Here is a 20,537-nt window from a genome sequence, read left to right as displayed (position 1 = left end):
ATACGCTGTCACAAATGTGACGGATATCCCGCCCGCTGTTTTACAAGTTCCATAGGATGTAATGGAACTTGTCACACAGTGGACGGGATATCGGCCATGTTTGTGATGAAGAATCCCATCCACCAAGGTTGTAATCAGGACCTTTGTGTCTAGACTACCTGCTTTTCCCTCCACCCTACAAAAGCTTTGCATAGCTGAGGGAGAAGAAGGAACCCATAGCTGTTCCCTGGATTTGTTTGCAAGGGTGGTTCTCAAATCAAAATATATTTTCTTGTTGCCATTTAGGAGCAGGTTTTGATAGGACAATGTTTTTTGTTTCTTAACTAACTCTGCCTTCATTTGAAGAATGTTCATGAATTTTTCCAAAACAGTTTCATCTACCTTAACTCCTTCTTGAAAAGTTTTGTGGTGATCTGTCAAGTGGGTGCCAAAAAAAAGAGGTGGGTCCCAAAGCACATTTTCCACGTGCAATTTTGTATGGGAACATTGAACAGGGGTGTAGAGAAAACTGCTGGACATAATTCAGCCAAATATGGAAGAAAGATAGAATCTTTACCCGGAAGTAGTGAGTTGTGTGATTTTGTGTACACCCTTTCATGAGTTTTGGATAATTTAAGGTTTAAAATGTATGTATAGATAAAGACGCAGTAGTACTGTTGCTCTGGCAAATCAAAAGCGTTGTTGATGTGGCTGCCTCACATCAACAAAGATGTTTGAAAATCATTTTAGTACTCTGGAACTCATGTCCCAATGTCCTAAAAAAAACAAGGATACCCTGGCCCTCTATGCCTTTTGAGAGGAGTGTCCTAAAAGGACCCTCCCTTCCTCAGGGCCAAAAACTGTTTTTTGAATGGCATTGTGGATCTGTGGGGCCATTTAATAAAAGGGCTGGCTCCCGCCCTTTAGAATTAAAGCCCCCCCCCAAGGACCAGGGGAATTGGTTCTTGTTTTTCTAAAAAATCATAGTGGGGAGATGAGAATGTTTGGGACTTCCTCCTCAAGCTGGTATGGGTACCAGGAAACCCCATCCCCCAGAGCTGAAAACTTTTTTTTTATTGGTGAGGCAGTCTGTATGTGCCCCCCTTCCAAGCAATTTATTTGTCCCCAGTAGGTCAAAATGAATCTGTCCCCCGGGACCTAGATTAAGAATAGCTCCAACCTCAGGCAGGAGCAGAAATGCTCACACCGGGCAGCATCACACATTTACTTTCCTTCCCTGCCTGCAAATAAGGGCAGGGAGGAGTGGTTTGCCCTGCTGCAAGAGCAGAAGTAGAAATTTGACCAGCAGGATGGGAGTATTTTTGCCGGCTGCTGTCAACACCCAAAATGGGTGCTGGCTGGGGAGGTGGCAGGTTGCCGCGAGGGCCTTGGTGCTCCCTCAGCAGCCTTCAACATGAAATAAAATTGTTAGTGTCCAGATGAGACTAGGGCACCCATGCAGATTTAACAATGACTGGCTCCCATAGGCACCCAGGATGGGTACTTATGGCCCGAGGGGACCTTGATGCCCCCTCCACAGTCCCTAACTATACATAAATTTGGGTGCTCAGAGAGGGGCTGGTATACCCAAAAAATAATTTTAAAAACAGAAAAAATTCACTGAAACAAACTGCTCATTTATTATTCACTGCTTCCAGCCATGGTGCCCCATGATTCCATTTAAGGGTTCATTTATATATGTTTCTATGTTTTGTGGTATCTCAGTATGGCGAATGGCAACACCAACATGTTACAAAGTATTGAGGAGGGCTGTAGGGAGCACAGCATTCCTAAATAAATGTTAACATAGCAGTAAGTCTCTAGGGTCATTAAATGCATGATCCTAGGAAATCTTATTATTATTTTTAAAGCACTCCAAACTGGAGCAGTAAGCTCCTCAGCTGGGGTACGGAGATATCTTGTGGTTGGTGCTATGGTGCACTTTGTGGCCTGAAGAGTGTTAAACAAAGTCTAACACACACATTTAAATTTCTCTTCAGTATTTTGAGAATATAATTATTAATTACTGCAATGTGTGTATTTATAAAAAATAACTTGGAATATGACTGTTATTAAATTATTGTAGTGATGTTTTTGACAAAGCTGATAGGTCTGCTGTATATAGATTGATATGCTGTCTTCTTCCTTCTGTTTAGTTTGATCACTCTTTGACCCAGCCACTAGGTCTGCCTTTCTTAAAATGACCTCTCTTTATATTGTTACTTTGTGTTAAAAAATCTCAGATATTCTGTGAAAAAACAAAGTTTAAAGTGATGTTTTAGTTAGGTCAGTTAATAATATCGTACTTTATTTAAAATAAAAATCTTCAGAAATTCACTGATAAAACTAAAGTTTAAAGTGACATAACGATAACTCGTGCCCTCGTTATGTACTGCTCATGACCTCATAAATTACAAATCTCATGACATTCTGTGACATCACTGATCACGACTGAAAGAGTATCATTGATTACACCAATATGCATGGCAAAGGTGCTAGTTCTAGTTATTTCAGAAGTTTTTTAGTTTAAAATGTTACTTTTCAACTGACATGTTCACCACACTCAATGTAACTTTAACCTTTTTTTCAGTAATTTCATATATTTACGTATTGATGTTTGTTTTCCATTCACTATTTTTATGACATCCTTTCACATTTAATAGATTTGCTGATGTCATTTCCCTGCCTGTGAGCCCCATCTCCCTGGGGACAAATGTATGAGGCACGGATAGATGTGTCCTGAAACCCTATGCCTGGGACCCCAGGGAAACAGGAGTATAGGGGATGACACTGCACACCCATCACATTCTGAAGGACCCCCCACGGGCCCTCAACCCCCTGTGGGCTGAATCTCTGTTCATTGGGTCCCAAGACCCCATCTCCTGAACTCTGATATGAAGAGGAGGCGGACACCATTGTGATCCTACCTCTACCGCATTGCTGTGTGCCACTCCCTGTCACTAGGGGAGCAGGAGCAGTACACCACAACAGCGAGTCCACAGAGAGCAGACAGTGAGAAATATAGTTCCAGCTTCTGTGCCAGCACTGAAAGTTCTTGCAGCCCAAGAAGCCAGCTTAGCAGCACAGGAGTGGGCTCATCGAACTGCCAGTAGCTTTAATTTTTTAGAAAAAAAGCAATTGGATGCTCGAGGTGGGACTGAGACTGAGACACCAAAGATGAAAAATTAGAAAACAAAACTGCAAAGCAGTGCAGAGTGAGCTGTCTATTCTGCCAATAATTAATTAAATAAAATCATGCCTATGGATGCCGAAGGTGGGACAGGGAACTCAGTATAAACTTTAAAAAAAATTGTGTTACTCATGACCTCGCTGCTTCAATATTGAAGGGGCAAGCATGCCCATTAACTATCCACTGCTCCCTCCCAGTAGTGCTCCATAATACCCTGTGTGGGCTTTGTTGATAGGATTGTACTTATTCAGTGCCCCAATGAGGAGCAAGGGTGCTGTGTGGTGAGGGATGCTGCAGGGACTACAGCAGTCTTCCAGAAACGAGTATAAAAAAGTGTAAGTCACCTGGGTCATTGAATGCATAACCCAAGGAGAACGTCTCATTTTTAAAATACTCTGAGCTGCATGCTCTTCTGCTGGAGTTATGACGACCCTAAGCAGTTAGTCCTATGGTTGCATTCTGCAATTTAAAGAATGTTTAAAGAGTGCTCAAACGCATGTTTATGGTTGCTTGGAATAAAAAATACTTAGGGCCTTATTTATACTTTTTGCACTAAGGCAGTTTTGCCCCAAAAAGTTTTGCACCGGCTTGCACCATTTTTTAGCACCAGCTGGGCACCATATTTATGGAATGGTGCAAGCCGGTGCAAAGGGTAGGCTAGCTTAAAAAAAATGACGTTAGGCAGTTTTGAGTCAAAATAAATGATTCTGACCAGATTAACATCATTTTTTGACGCTAAGGGGCATATTTATACTCTGTTTGCACTGAATTAGAGTCATTATTTTTTTACTCTAATTCAGTGCAAAACTAACTCCATATTTATACTTTGGTGCTAGACCCGTCTAGCACCAAATTTATGGAGTTAAAGTCATTTTTTGGAAGTGGAAACCTATCTTGCCTTAATGAGATGCAAGGTAGGCGTTTAATTTGAAATGCTATAGTGTCAAATATTTTTCGAGTATTGCCATGTGTGTGTTAAGAAGGAAAGTATATATATATATATATATATATATATATATATATATATATAAATATGTATATATAAATATATATGTGTATATATGTATATATATATATATACACACACACTTAAACACACACACACATGTGTGTGGATAAAGATGGCTGGCAACTGAGTCTCACAGCTTCATTCTCTCAGTGTTGTGTTTGGTGAGCCACTTACCAAAACATTATTCCAAATTTCCACAAAGTGACAGAACACATCATTCAGGAGCACAGTTGTTGCTTGATTTTCTCTGTACATTAGACAGTGATATACCCTCATCCAAAAAGTAAGACGTATTTTAATTACTCATGTTCTTGAACATGCCTAATAGCAAATATCAACTAACAAACTCTCTTGTGAGTTCAATGTAATAAGGTAACTGAGGAATAGGGTACACTATTAACAATGAGGAGCTGTAGAAACATCATAAATCATGAGGTCGAATGCTGAGTGTTTCTTAAATGTGACTAGAACCCATAAGTGGCAATATGGAACCATCTTACAAATGTTAAACTTTATGTATTTTTTTATATTATATTCATTTCAACAAATTGGAACTTGGAGAACAAATTGAATAGGGGAATTTATTGACTTTTCCAAAACTGATGCATTGATTCACCAGCCTTTAGAAAGCTCTGAAACGACAAAAGGTATAGTAACCATGTTTCATAGCTTGGCAGCCTTTAGGTCATTAGGTAGTTTTTCGTGGATTGGTGAAAAGCTGTTACACCATTTTGGAGATATAAAGCAAATTATCAGTGTACAGTGTGCCTTGTAAAATATATACACTTTGTGAAATGTTCACAATCGCCTGTGAGCATTCGTGGACCGTGGAATCCCAGTCTAAATGCCCAACACACTGTCATGTACAAGGGGCACTCAGAAGTGTTTTCCTCCAAATGTAGATATACCTTGAGGGAATCATGAGAAGATCATACAAAGAAAAGGAAAATAACAGCTTGGCTGATGGTGATTCATAAGTGGGCGGGTAAGTCTGTCTAGTTATGAATATATCTTGCCAGCCTCTTTGATAGGATAGGGAAACATAAAAACAAGGCCCATGTTCCTAAACCCTTTCACCCTGTTCAGGGACAAGAAGGGCAACCTAGAGTCCCCAAATGCCTTGACGAAAGGTAGAGGGAAGTAAATACATTCCCTTTCTGACCTTGAGAAAGGGCTGGGGAGGGAGCAATGCAGTTCAATCCCTCTGTCCCTGCCCATGGATGAAGTGGTTTGTCCTCTGACACGCCTCACCTTGTCAAAGGTTGAGGGAGATTAATATTAACCCTGTAGAGGGATGGGAGTAATGACTCCACCCCTTCACTTTGCCTAGCAATTAATATTTTTAATACCTTTGTCTTAACTAAATGCAACGGGAGTTAACAATAACCACTACATAGGGAGTTGTGAGATATGTCTCCACCTATCCCTCACCTTGCCCCTTCATGAAGGAGAAAAAGGCTGTTGAACCTCTTTGCCTTGCCCAAGGCAGTCTAAGGGAGAATTAGCACATAAACGTTCACCTCGGCCAAGGGTGAGGGGAGAAATAAAAACAGGGTGAGCTGACTGGGCAGGCAACAGAGGACCTTAACCTGTTTGTGGCCTACTGATGTGGGTGACAGGTGACCGTGATTGAATCCAAGTGGAATGTAGAAACTTGACATTGGGATTCTTAAACTTTTTATTTCTTTTTATGATGAAGCCACAATGTATGAATTTATCAAATTTACCTTTCTTCCATTTTTCAAGATAATTTCTTATTTCAAAGCCTGACCCGTTGGCTAAACACAACAAACATTAGTTTTTTAGAGATTTTTCTAGCCACTGATCATGCAATCGAAATATACTAGGATAATGTAAATCCATTACTCTTAACTGCAGCATGATCTACAATGTGTGCCTTGGAGTAGAAGCTATCCTAAATGGTGTCCTGGAACCTCAACTCTAATCTGGGAGCACCGGTTCTTTCAGTTTCATTTCAAAAGTGACATAACCATCTCTTTGCAAACTCCTGCAACTAGCACTTTTAGTTGCCAAATGGAGATTTGCTATAGGATGGATGGGAAACAGGACCCCAAGTGAGACACTGTGAGTTAAAGATGTGTTAGAATGGAGAGTAGCAAAGGAGCAACACATGAGACCGTCACATAAAGATGATAAGGTTGCAGATGATCTGGCAGCATGGGGGCAATGTTAGATTCCTTTAACAAACTGGATGAGATGAAATTGGATAATGACTTAAACAACTACAATGATGGAACCTTTTACAGCACCTGCATAAATAGGAGAATTAACCTTCCAGGTGGGGAGAACACAAAAATGATTGTTGTTGGTTGTAATGTATATGCATACCTGGCACATGTACTGCTGACCTCCATGATGGGGGGAAGTGGTTACTTGGACACTCTCACTTTATACAATGCACCAGTTGACGTGACTGTTTGTTCACCTTGTATTTGAAAAAACAAATAAATTTAAAAAACAGTGAAATAACCAAATTAATTGCTCGCCCCACTGGGGCAATGTTTAGCAGACTTCTGTCTTGTGATGGGACATCAGTCACTATCAAACCATGCGTCTCGTTAGGTAGAGGCGTTGTATGATTTGTCGCTATTTCGACTGTACAGACAAAACTGGCCCTGGAATTGCGACTCGCTAATGAGTCACCTCGCAAACAAAGAAATCGCTATTTGCAAGTTGGTAACCAGTTGCAAATTACAAATCCACACGATCACAATTAGCCTTTTACACTTCCTAATTCAGGGAAAGGACCCCAAGGACAGGAAGTGGTGGCCCAGGAGAAGCCTATAGAGCAGCCACAGAGCAGAGTGCAGTAGAGGGTCCTGCAGCTCGCACACACTGAACAGTCAAACGCCAAACCAGCTTCGCAATGGCTTGCCGCCAGTCTGAGAAGGCAGCAGTGGAGAGACTCAGGAAACTGAAGTTCTCCAAGAGGGAGCTTGAGATCCTCACAGATAAATGCTGCAGTAATCATGATCAGCTATTCAGCTGTGCCTCCATGACTGTGCCAGAGTCTAAAAAGAAGAAGTAGTTATGGAGGGACATACAGCAGTGCATCAATGCCCTGGGAGTGGCTGACTGGTCCATACATGAGATCAAAAAGCGCTGGTATGACCTGCACTCAAGGCCTAAGAGAGGATACCAGCATGCCTGTGGGACTCCCAGGGAACTGGAGGTGGTTCTTCAAATGCCCCCCCCCTTAACAGTGGAGTATATGGTTGAGGTGTCCCTTGAGCCTGAGGCAGTGGTTGGATTTGGCCAAGGTAAGTGCTAGACTACTACTATGCCAACATTCATGCCTGCAAACATGGGTTCTCCATGCATGCAACACACCCTCACCCAGAAATGTAAAGATTAGATTGTAGATTATCAAACAGCCACAAATGTTGCAATGTTGCATCATGGGAAATGTAGTCCTATACAAAAACAGTGCAGTGTCGCATTTCATCCTCAATGAAACAGAATCGCTTTGTAAATCAAGGCTTTCTGTAATTATGGGCCTTATTTACAGGATGGTGGACGGGATACTCCTTCACAATCATGGCTTATCTCCTGTCCCCCATATTAGATGTGAATTATAACCTATTGTATTTGCAATATGGTGGATGGGATATCTGTCACATTTTTTGACACCCCACCAAACACCGAAGTTTAGAAAACTGTTCCATTGCTCCATGACAGGAGAAATCAGCATATATTCAGTGCAGATATGTTGACTTGCATTGCAGGATTTGATGTTCTTACATTCAAACATGCCCCACTATAGATATGATTCCCCGGAAATTTATGTTCAACTTTTCCCTTGCATGCATTGCATACTCTAAAGACCAGCTGCCTTACTGGAGAAAAGTATTCTCATTTTGCTATTAAGCCGTGTGTCAGGAATAACGTAATAGAAGAGCAGATATACATTTGGGAGTCATTTAAACATACAATACAAGCAAATTATAAAGGTTGTCATCCAGACATTTTAAGAATCTGATAATTACCAAGCTGCTCTGCAAGGGTCTGTCATCATGATCAATTACATGCAGTCGGAGATTTCTTTAATAAAATGAGTACATGCAAATTTAGGTAATCAATATAAAAAGTATATTGCACAAAATACCGACAAATCGTCATAGTCTACAAATTTTGCACACACAGTGCACCAAATTATACGAACACTATACAGATAAAAGCAATTGTGTTAGTATATTTTCATTTCAAGTATGGATGTACAAACCACATCAGCCTTCAGAGACCTTTGGCCAACTGGCAAAAACGTTGCATTGATGCAAAAAACCCAACATCTTTTATGATATGGAAAGGCGCTAAATATGACCATTCTGGCCATATTTATGAGCCCGAGCACCACTGGAGTATCACTTTACGTGTCGCTCCGGTGGCGCTATGTCCAGCGCCGTATTTACAAGGTGGCGTTAAGCCACTTTTCGTGGCTTAACACCACCTTGTAAATACGGTCCCTTCACACCCAGCACTTTGCGTGGAAGGGGTGTGCAATGGGTGTTGCTGTGGGTGTGCAACACCCACTGCATTTTGACGCTGCCCCAGATTGACCTGTTTATGTAAACCTGAGGCAACGCCAAAATCTAACGCCACCCCAGGGGTGGTGTTAGCAAGGCACAACGAGGAGGAATACTTTTCTTCCTCCCCGTTTTCTTGCTTTTTCTATGTGTGTTGCGTTCTGCAACACGCAGAAAAAGAGCAAAATGTCAGAAATTACTGTTTATGTGTGGGAAGGTGTCCCTTCCTGCACGTAAACATTCATTTCAAAATGACACTTTGGCACTTCTGTGTGTGCTGCATTCTGCCAAATCTCCATTAATGATTGTTTATGTGCGGGAAGGGACACCTTCCTGCACATAAACAATCAAGCCCCTCAACGCAGACATCCTTGAACAATGGGGCAAGGATGCCTGCGTTAGCTTGGGACAGCCCAATTTAGTGCCACTGCAGAAGGGAACACCGCTGTGTGCCATATTCTAATAAATACAGTGCATCCCTGTGTTTCTAAAGTGATGCAGGGCGGCGCTGCCGATTTTGGCGCCACTTTTCAGTAAATCTGGCCCTCTATTCTTTACTATACCAGCAGCAAAAAGTGTACAAGAAGGCATTTGCTCAATTTTAACATCAATGCAAAATTTGTTTAATATAGCTGTCTCCTAAATGCCCATCCAATTCAAACAGAACTGACCTCATTGTATTTCTCCTATTCTCCCCCACAGGGAAAAGTGAAGTATTTCTCCTGGTTTAATGCTTTTAGTTTTCTGACATATTGTGCCTTGCTCACTCTTCTGAATCATTAAGTTAGCTGCATGTAGGGTTTTGGTGCAGTTGAAATTTTTATAGGTTTGCTTTGGTGAGCTAACACTTGTCAGTTAAGGCCGTATTTAGAGTTTGGTGATAAAGAATGATCTATTAAGAACGTTATAGACGTCTTGTCTGCCATATTACGAGAAGATCGTAGTCAATGGCACTCTAAATATGGTGGACAGGACATCCACAATGCTTCTATGTAGCACCTTAGCCTTCAAACTTTAAATGAGGCCCTAAGGACCATTTTGGTATGTGCAAAAGGCATTTGTGGTGGTACAAAATGCAATTTGCATCATGTAGAAATCAAATTTTGGGATTCCCTACATAGGAAATCACAAATAGGGATTTCCAAATAGCGAATCTCTAACACTATGTACAAAGGATTTCCTAATTGCAAACAGTCACAAAACTGCCATTTAGGAAATGCAAATACCATCAATTTGTCTCAGGTGGTAACCAAGTGCAAACTCTAACAAGTATTTGCAATGCAATGGGTCGTATGTTTGCTCGAGTTAGAGCTATGAGCGTTGGAAATTCCTAACTGGACATTTCTTGTCATATAAATGGAAAACGAAAAAAAAAAACTGTTGACATAAGCAAGCCGATTCAAACCACCATGGCAGCCATGAACATGAGCACGAAATAGAGACACAAAAGAAAAAAGAAGTTCGCTCGCAGTTAAATGGATTATCCACGTAAGAGGGCCGTTGGTCAAGGCGGTAACAAAACTGCCCCAAGGAGGGACAAACGTAAAGTATTTACCCATGATAAAAAAGGATTTTTGAAAGGCAAGCACCTGAATGAATGATAGAGATGGGAGTGCAGTGGTTGTGGCTAAAAGCCCACAGAATAGATCACAACAGGCCAGAGCAGTTGCACGCTTGACCTAAAAATAGCATACAGGCAATACTTGTAATATTTTAGTACATTAACTTGATGATACAAAAAGATCTATGAGCTGGAATTCACTGTTTCAAATGTCGACGGCATTTGGACACCAGTTACTTAAAGTAATCATCAGGACAGAATTGCACGCTGATAATGCAGTGTTGATTAACGGGTCAGAGATAAAAAAAATGAGGACAACCGGAGGTGAAAAATCCCGAAGTGGTTGTTCTGGAATCAATCACCAATGCGCTTCTATTAACCACTGTGGATGGTAGACGCAATGTGGATCATAAAGACAGGTCATGCAGACCTAAATATCTCACAAAGATGCAGAGGGTCTATATGGCCAATAGTAAAGACGTCTTCAAACAAGAGTGCCCTAGGGGAATGTGCCACTTATCCCGCAACAAAGCATGAGTCAATTATGGACACCTCCCTTCTCCACCTTCAGCTATACTTTCTTCATTGCTTTAAATGCCTTATATGTTGTACTTTTTATACTTCTAGTAAACCAATTTTATAACTGTAAAAGAGGGTAGCACTAACAGCGAGTCGGTGTAGGTGATGGGAATGATGTGTCAGAATAGAGAGCAGATCTGCAAGATGCACAGACCTGTCCTACTATAGGAGCGAATGTAGGAGGTCTTTGGATCCCGCTACAATAGGGGCAGACAAAAGGCGGACCAAATAAAATATAGCAAGTTTAGTGAGCATGGATCCTAGATGCCACATTTAGGGGGTCATTCCAAGCGGGAACCGCCAGAAGACCGTACCGCGGTCAAAAGACCGCGGCGGTCATTCTGGGTTTCCCGCTGGGCTGGCGGGCGACCGCCAAAAGGCCGCCCGCCAGCCCAGCGGGAAACACCCTTCCACGTGGAAGCCGGCTCCGAATGGAGCCGGCGGAGTGGAAGGGGTGCGACGGGTGCAGTAGCACCCGTCGCGAATTTCAGTGTCTGCTAAGCAGACACTGAAATTCTAAGTGGGGCCCTCTTACGGGGGCCCCACGACACCCCATACCGCCATCCTGTTCCTGGCGGCCGAAACCGCCAGGAACAGGATGGCGGTATGGGGGTCGGAATCCCCATGGCGGCGCAGCAAGCTGCGCCGCCATGGAGGATTCCCCTGGGCAGCGGAAAGTCGGCGGTACACCGCCGACTTTCCATTTCTGGCCGCGGCTGTACTGCCGCGGTCAGAATGCCCAAAGGAGCACCGCCAGCCTGTTGGCGGTGCTCCCGCAGACCCCGGCCCTGGCGGTATTTACCGCCAGGGTTGGAATGACCCCCTTAATGCCAAGAGGGTCTGGTTAGAAAACTGAACAAGCAAATAGTTAATCAGAGCTGGGCAATCAAAACTCTAGCCAGAACATTAACAAAAGAATGTGATTGCCCGGTAGGATGGCAAAGTACTTTCTCAACAAAGACGTGTGCAGGTAAAAGGATTCCAGAAGAAAAGCTTCTCTCTTTTGTATGTTTTTTAAACCCTTACATTCTGGGAACATAACGATAAATGCACTACTCTTACCCACTGTAATGAAACCAGATAGGGAATGGTGTAACAACTTGACGTTCTTACCACCAGTGAACATTGCAACAGCCCCCAGGAAGATATTGGGGCCCTGGCAGCTTACAGTTAATGTCACAGTGGGTCATCCTTAGTGCGCCTATGGTCATTGTCCAAAGGAACATCTTTGCAATTAAAGTCAGACTTGTGGACCCACACTTTGGATGATGCAATGATGCACAGCATGCACATCTAGAACAGCTGCAGACTGCCAAAAACACTGTGCGGTTTGAGGATACTCCATCTTAGCCCACCTCTATTTTGAAAGAATCTGGAGAGCTTCTAGTAGTGAAAGCCTACAAAAGCACAAGAAGCCATCATTGTGTTAAGAGTGGTCCAAACAACCAGGTTTCACAGTTTTTCAAATGTCAGGCAAAGAAACATTTAAATTAGAAAAATAAATTCTATAAGCTATAAGCATCTGGAAATACATGCAAAAGCAAATTCAAGATGGTAAGCTTGATCAGCGCTCTGTAAGCCGGCATGCTTATGTCTGACACATTAACTTCTGCAGCCAGTACGTCGTGAGTTCTCTGAATGTATCACTGCTATAACAAACAGGGAAGGGTCCTTAATTTAGAAATGGGTGCTACAAACAGCGGCACTAACATTACAACCTGGTGTAAGCAGTGTTCATGTTCTAGCGTAAAACATAGGCAATACCTCACTGTAATGAGGCTACCAGTCGCTTAGTCTGTATGTCTCCACCACTTTTTACAACCCCGGTGGGAATACCCTCTGTGTTTTACTGAAATTCGGCTTCCACAGTAGAAGTATGCACATTTCAACCGATCCGGTGAATTTCCGCTGCTGTTTCAATGAGAGGGCAGGCGTTTTGTTCTTAACCTCCTGTAAGGAAATGCCTCCTTGGCATGGTTGCCCCCTGACTTTTTGCCTTTGCTGATGCTATGTTTACAATTGAAAGTGTGCTGAGGCCTGCTAACCAGGCCCCAGCACCAGTGTTCTTTCCCTAACCTGTACTTTTGTATCCACAATTGGCAGACCCTGGCATCCAGATAAGTCCCTTGTAACTGGTACTTCTAGTACCAAGGGCCCTGATGCCAAGGAAGGTCTCTAAGGGATGCAGCATGTCTTATGCCACCCTGGAGACCTCTCACTCAGCACAGACACACTGCTTGCCAGCTTGTGTGTGCTAGTGAGGACAAAACGAGTAAGTCGACATGGCACTCCCCTCAGGGTGCCATGCCAGCCTCTCACTGCCTATGCAGTATAGGTAAGACACCCCTCTAGCAGGCCTGACAGCCCTAAGGCAGGGTGCACTATACCATAGGTGAGGGTACCAGTGCATGAGCATGGTACCCCTACAGTGTCTAAACAAAACCTTAGACATTGTAAGTGCAGGGTAGCCATAAGAGTATATGGTCTGGGAGTCTGTCAAACACGAACTCCACAGCACCATAATGGCTACACTGAAAACTGGGAAGTTTGGTATCAAACTTCTCAGCACAGTAAATGCACACTGATGCCAGTGTACATTTTATTGTAAAATACACCACAGAGGGCACCTTAGAGGTGCCCCCTGAAACTTAACCGACTATCTGTGTAGGCTGACTAGTTCTAGCAGCCTGCCACAAACCGAGACATGTTGCTGGCCCCATGGGGAGAGTGCCTTTGTCACTCTGAGGCCAGTAACAAAGCCTGCACTGGGTGGAGATGCTAACACCTCTCCCAGGCAGGAATTGTCACACCTGGCGGTGAGCCTCAAAGGCTCACCTCCTTTGTGCCAACCCAGCAGGACACTCCAGCTAGTGGAGTTGCCCGCCCCCTCCGGCCAGGCCCCACTTTTGGCGGCAAGGCCGGAGAAAATAATGAGAATAACAAGGAGGAGTCACTGGCCAGTCAGGACAGCCCCTAAGGTGTCCTGAGCTGAGGTGACTCTAACTTTTAGAAATCCTCCATCTTGCAGATGGAGGATTCCCCCAATAGGGTTAGGATTGTGACCCCCTCCCCTTGGGAGGAGGCACAAAGAGGGTGTACCCACCCTCAGGGCTAGTAGCCATTGGCTACTAACCCCCCAGACCTAAACACGCCCTTAAAATTAGTATTTAAGGGCTACCCTGAACCCTAGAAAATTAGATTCCTGCAACAAGAAGAAGGACTGCCCAGCTGAAAACCCCTGCAGCGGAAGACCAGAAGACGACAACTGCCTTGGCTCCAGAAACTCACCGGCCTGTCTCCTGCCTTCCAAAGATCCTGCTCCAGCGACGCCTTCCGAAGGGACCAGCGACCTCGACATCCTCTGAGGACTGCCCCTGCTTCGAAAAGACAAGAAACTCCCGAGGACAGCGGACCTGCTCCAAGAAAAGCTGCAACTTTGTTTCCAGCAGCTTTAAAGAACCCTGCAAGCTCCCCGCAAGAAGCGTGAGACTTGCAACACTGCACCCGGCGACCCCGACTCGGCTGGTGGCGATCCAACACCTCAGGAGGGACCCCAGGACTACTCTGATACTGTGAGTACCAAAACCTGTCCCCCCTGAGCCCCCACAGCGCCGCCTGCAGAGGGAATCCCGAGGCTTCCCCTGACCGCGACTCTTTGAAACCAAAGTCCCGACACCTGGGAGAGACCCTGCACCCGCAGCCCCCAGGACCTGAAGGACCGGACTTTCACTGGAGGAGTGACCCCCAGGAGTCCCTCTCCCTTGCCCAAGTGGAGGTTTCCCCGAGGAACCCCCCCCCTTGCCTGCCTGCAGCGCTGAAGAGATCCCTAGATCTCCCATTGACTTCCATTACAAACCCGACGCTTGTTTCTACACTGCACCCGGCCGCCCCCGCGCTGCTGAGGGTGAAATTTCTGTGTGGACTTGTGTCCCCCCCGGTGCCCTACAAAACCCCCCTGGTCTGCCCTCCGAAGACGCGGGTACTTACCTGCAAGCAGACCGGAACCGGGGCACCCCCTTCTCTCCATTCTAGCCTATGTGTTTTGGGCACCACTTTGAACTCTGCACCTGACCGGCCCTGAGCTGCTGGTGTGGTGACTTTGGGGTTGCTCTGAACCCCCAACGGTGGGCTATCTTGGACCAAGAACTGAACCCTGTAAGTGTCTTACTTACCTGGTAAAACTAACAAATACTTACCTCCCCTAGGAACTGTGAAAATTGCACTGTGTCCACTTTTAAAACAGCTATTTGTCAATAACTTGAAAAGTATACATGCAATTTTGATGATTTGAAGTTCCTAAAGTACTTACCTGCAATACCTTTCGAATGAGCTATTACATGTAGAACTTGAACCTGTGGTTCTTAAAATAAACTAAGAAAAGATATTTTTCTATATAAAAACCTATTGGCTGGATTTGTCTCTGAGTGTGTGTACCTCATTTATTGTCTATGTGTATGTACAACAAATGCTTAACACTACTCCTTGGATAAGCCTACTGCTCGACCACACTACCACAAAATAGAGCATTAGTATTATCTATTTTTACCACTATTTTACCTCTAAGGGGAACCCTTGGACTCTGTGCATGCTATTCCTTACTTTGAAATAGCACATACAGAGCCAACTTCCTACATTGGTGGATCAGCGGTGGGGTACAAGACTTTGCATTTGCTGGACTACTCAGCCAATACCTGATCACACGACAAATTCCAAAATTGTCATTAGAAATTGATTTTTGCAATTTGAAAAGTTTTCTAAATTCTTAAAAGACCTGCTAGGGCCTTGTGTTAGATCCTGTTTAGCATTTCTTTTAGAGTTTAAAAGTTTGTAAAAGTTTGAATTAGATTCTAGAACCAGTTTTAGTTTCTTAAAAAGTATTCCAACTTTTAGAAGCATAATGTCTAGCACAGATGTGAATGTGGTGGAACTCGACACCACACCTTACCTCCATCTACAGATGAGAGAGCTAAGGTCACTCTGTAAACTAAAGAAAATAGCAATGGGCCCCAAACCTACCAAAGTACAGCTCCAGGAGCTTTTGGCAGAGTTTGAAAAGGCCAACCCCTCTGAGGATGGCAACTCAGAGGATGAAGATAGTGACTTGGAGGGAAATTCCCCCCCTCCAGTCCTACTTAGGGAGAGCAGGGCTTCTCAAGCCCTGACTCCACAAATAATAGTCAGAGATGCTGGTTCCCTCACAGGAGGGACCAACAACTCTGAAATCACTGAGGATAACTCCAGTGAAGAGGACATCCAGTTAGCCAGGATGGCCAAAAGATTGGCTTTGGAAAGACAGATCCTAGCCATAGAGAGGGAAAGACAAGAGATGGGCCTAGGACCCATCAATGGTGGCAGCAACATAAATAGGGTCAGAGATTCTCCTGACATGTTGAAAATCCCCAAAGGGATTGTAACTAAATATGAAGATGGTGATGACATCACCAAATGGTTCACAGCTTTTGAGAGGGCTTGTGTAACCAGAAAAGTGAACAGATCTCACTGGGGTGCTCTCCTTTGGGAAATGTTCACAGGAAAGTGTAGGGATAGACTCCTCACACTCTCTGGACAAGATGCAGAATCTTATGACCTCATGAAGGGTACCCTGATTGAGGGCTTTGGATTCTCCACTGAGGAGTACAGGATTAGGTTCAGGGGGGCTCAAAAATCCTCGAGCCAGACCTGGGTTGACTTTGTTGACTACTCAGTGAAAACACTAGATGGTTGGATTCAAGGCAGTGGTGTAAGTAATTATGATGGGCTGTACAATTTATTTGTGAAAGAACACCTGTTAAGTAATTGTTTCAATGATAAACTGCATCAGCATCTGGTACACCTAGGACCAATTTCTCCCCAAGAATTGGGAAAGAAGGCGGACCATTGGGTCAAGACAAGGGTGTCCAAGACTTCAACAGGGGGTGACCAAAAGAAAGGGGTCACAAAGACTCCCCAGCAGAAGGGTGATGAGACAACCAAAACTAAAAATAGTAAAGAGTCTTCTACAGGCCCCCAAAAACCTGCACAGGAGGGTGGGCCCAGAGCCTCTTCACAAAACAATGGGTACAAGGGTAAAAACTTTGATCCCAAAAAGGCCTGGTGTCATAGCTGTAAACAGCATGGACACCAAACTGGAGACAAGGCCTGTCCCAAGAAAGGTTCCACTCCAAACTCCCATCCAGGTAACACTGGTATGGCTAGTCTCCAAGTGGGATCAACAGTGTGCCCAGAGCCAATCAGGGTCCACACTGAAGCTACTCTAGTTTCTGAGGGTGGGGTGGATTTAGCCACACTAGCTGTCTGGCCGCCTAACATGCAAAAATACAGACAGCAACTCTTAATTAATGGGACTAGAATAGAGGGCCTGAGGGATACAGGTGCCAGTGTCACCATGGTGACAGAGAAACTGGTTTCCCCTGGCCAATACCTGACTGGAAAAACTTACACAGTCACCAACGCTGACAATCAGAGAAAAGTACATCCCATGGCAATGGTTACTTTAGAATGGGGAGGGGTCAATGGCCTGAAACAGGTGGTGGTCTCCTCAAATATCCCAGTGGACTGTCTGCTTGGAAATGACCTGGAGTCCTCAGCATGGGCTGGGGTAGAGCTAAAAACCCATGCAGCCATGCTGGGTATCCCTGAACTGGTGTGTGTGAAAACAAGAGCACAATGCAAGGCACAGGGTGAAAAAGTAGAGCTGGAGTCTGGAAAAATGGCCCAGCCTACCAAGAGAACAGGAAAGTCAGTTGGGAAACCAACTGCAACACAGCAAAAGAAAGGGAACCTCTCTTCTCAGGAAGAAGTTCTGCCCTCTGAGGGAACTGAGCCTTTGGAACTTGAACCTTATCAGGTTGAGCTCTTAGGCCCAGGGGGACCCTCAAGGGAAGAGCTGTGTAAGGGACAAGAAACCTGTCCCTCTCTTGAAGGCCTTAGGCAGCAAGCTGCTGAAGAGTCCAAAGGCAAGAAAAATGGAACACATAGGGTCTATTGGGAAGATGGGCTCCTGTACACTGAGGCCAGAGACCCCAAACCTGGTGCCACTAGGAGAGTGGTAGTGCCTCAGCTGTTCAGAGAGTTCATCCTAACATTGGCCCATGACATTCCCCTTGCTGGACATTTGGGACAAACCAAGACGTGGGAGAGGTTAGTCAACCACTTCTACTGGCCCAATATGTCCAACATGGTTAAGGAGTTTTGCCTCTCCTGCCCCACCTGTCAAGCTAGTGGTAAGACAGGTGGGCACCCAAAGGCCCCCCTCATTCCACTTCCAGTGGTGGGGGTGCCCTTTGAAAGAGTCGGTGTGGACATAGTTGGTCCACTGGAACCTCCCACAGCCTCAGGAAATATGTATATCCTGGTAGTAGTGGATCATGCTACCAGGTATCCTGAAGCTATTCCCCTTAGGTCGACTACTGCCCCTGCAGTAGCCAAGGCCCTCATTGGTATCTTTACCAGAGTGGGTTTCCCTAAGGAGGTGGTGTCTGACAGAGGTACCAACTTCATGTCAGCATACCTAAAGCACATGTGGAATGAGTGTGGAGTGACTTATAAATTCACTACACCTTACCATCCACAAACTAATGGCTTAGTTGAGAGATTCAACAAGACATTAAAAGGCATGATCATGGGGCTCCCAGAAAAACTCAAAAGGAGATGGGATGTCCTCCTGCCATGTCTGCTTTTCGCTTACAGGGAGGTACCACAGAAGGGAGTAGGGTTCTCACCCTTTGAACTTCTGTTTGGTCATCCTGTAAGGGGACCACTTGCCCTTGTTAAAGAAGGCTGGGAGAGACCTCTCCATGAGCCTAAACAGGACATAGTGGACTATGTACTTGGCCTTCGCTCTAGAATGGCAGAGTACATGGAAAAGGCAACCAAAAACCTTGAGGCCAGCCAACAGCTCCAGAAGTTTTGGTATGACCAAAAGGCTGCACTGGTTGAGTTCCAACCAGGGCAGAAAGTCTGGGTTCTGGAGCCTGTGGCTCCCAGGGCACTCCAGGACAAATGGAGTGGCCCTTACCCAGTACTAGAGAGGAAGAGTCAGGTCACCTACTTGGTGGACCTGGGCACAAGCAGGAGCCCCAAAAGGGTGATCCATGTAAACCGCCTTAAGCTCTTCCACGACAGGGCTGATGTCAATCTGTTGATGGTAACAGATGAGGATCAGGAGGCAGAGAGTGAACCTCTCCCTGATCTTCTGTCATCAGACCCAAAAGATGGTACAGTAGATGGAGTGATCTACTCAGACACCCTCTCTGGCCAACAGCAAGCTGATTGTAGGAGAGTCCTACAACAGTTTCCTGAACTCTTCTCCTTAACCCCTGGTCAGACACACCTGTGTACCCATGATGTGGACACAGGAGACAGCATGCCTGTCAAGAACAAAATCTTTAGACAGTCTGACCATGTTAAGGAAAGCATCAAGGTGGAAGTCCACAAGATGCTGGAATTGGGAGTCATTGAGCGCTCTGACAGCCCCTGGGCTAGCCCAGTGGTCTTAGTCCCCAAACCTCACACCACAGATGGAAAGAAAGAGATGAGGTTTTGTGTGGACTACAGAGGGCTCAATTCTGTCACCAAGACAGATGCTCATCCAATTCCAAGAGCTGATGAGCTCATTGATAAATTAGGTGCTGCCAAATTTCTAAGTACCTTTGACTTGACAGCAGGGTACTGGCAAATAAAAATGGCACCTGGAGCAAAAGAAAAGACAGCATTCTCCACACCTGATGGGCATTATCAGTTTACTGTTATGCCCTTTGGTTTAAAGAATGCCCCTGCCACCTTCCAAAGGTTGGTGAATCAAGTCCTTGCTGGCTTGGAGTCCTTTAGCACAGCTTATCTTGATGATATTGCTGTCTTTAGCTCCACCTGGCAGGATCACCTGGTCCACCTGAGGAAGGTTTTGAAGGCTCTGCAATCTGCAGGCCTCTCTATCAAGGCATCCAAATGCCAGATAGGGCAGGGAACTGTGGTTTACTTGGGACACCTTGTAGGTGGAGGCCAAGTTCAGCCACTCCAACCCAAGATCCAGACTATTCTGGACTGGGTAGCTCCAAAAACCCAGACTCAAGTCAGGGCATTCCTTGGCTTGACTGGGTACTACAGGAGGTTTGTGAAGGGATATGGATCCATTGTGACAGCCCTCACTGAGCTCACCTCCAAGAAAATGCCCAAGAAAGTAAACTGGACTGTGGACTGCCAACAGGCCTTTGACACCCTGAAACAGGCAATGTGCTCAGCACCAGTTCTCAAAGCTCCAGATTATTCTAAGCAGTTCATTGTGCAGACAGATGCCTCTGAACATGGGATAGGGGCAGTTTTGTCCCAAACAAATGATGATGGCCTTGACCAGCCTGTTGCTTTCATTAGCAGGAGGTTACTCCCCAGGGAGCAGCGTTGGAGTGCCATTGAGAGGGAGGCCTTTGCTGTGGTTTGGTCCCTGAAGAAGCTGAGACCATACCTCTTTGGGACTCACTTCCTAGTTCAAACCGACCACAGACCTCTCAAATGGCTGATGCAAATGAAAGGTGAAAATCCTAAACTGTTGAGGTGGTCCATCTCCCTACAGGGAATGGACTTTATAGTGGAACACAGACCTGGGACTGCCCATGCCAATGCAGATGGCCTTTCCAGGTTCTTCCACTTAGAAAATGAAGACTCTCTTGGGAAAGGTTA

This window comes from Pleurodeles waltl, chromosome 1_1, assembly GCF_031143425.1.
Source record: "Pleurodeles waltl isolate 20211129_DDA chromosome 1_1, aPleWal1.hap1.20221129, whole genome shotgun sequence".
NCBI lineage: Eukaryota > Metazoa > Chordata > Amphibia > Caudata > Salamandridae > Pleurodeles > Pleurodeles waltl.
This window is presented reverse-complemented; position numbering follows the sequence as displayed.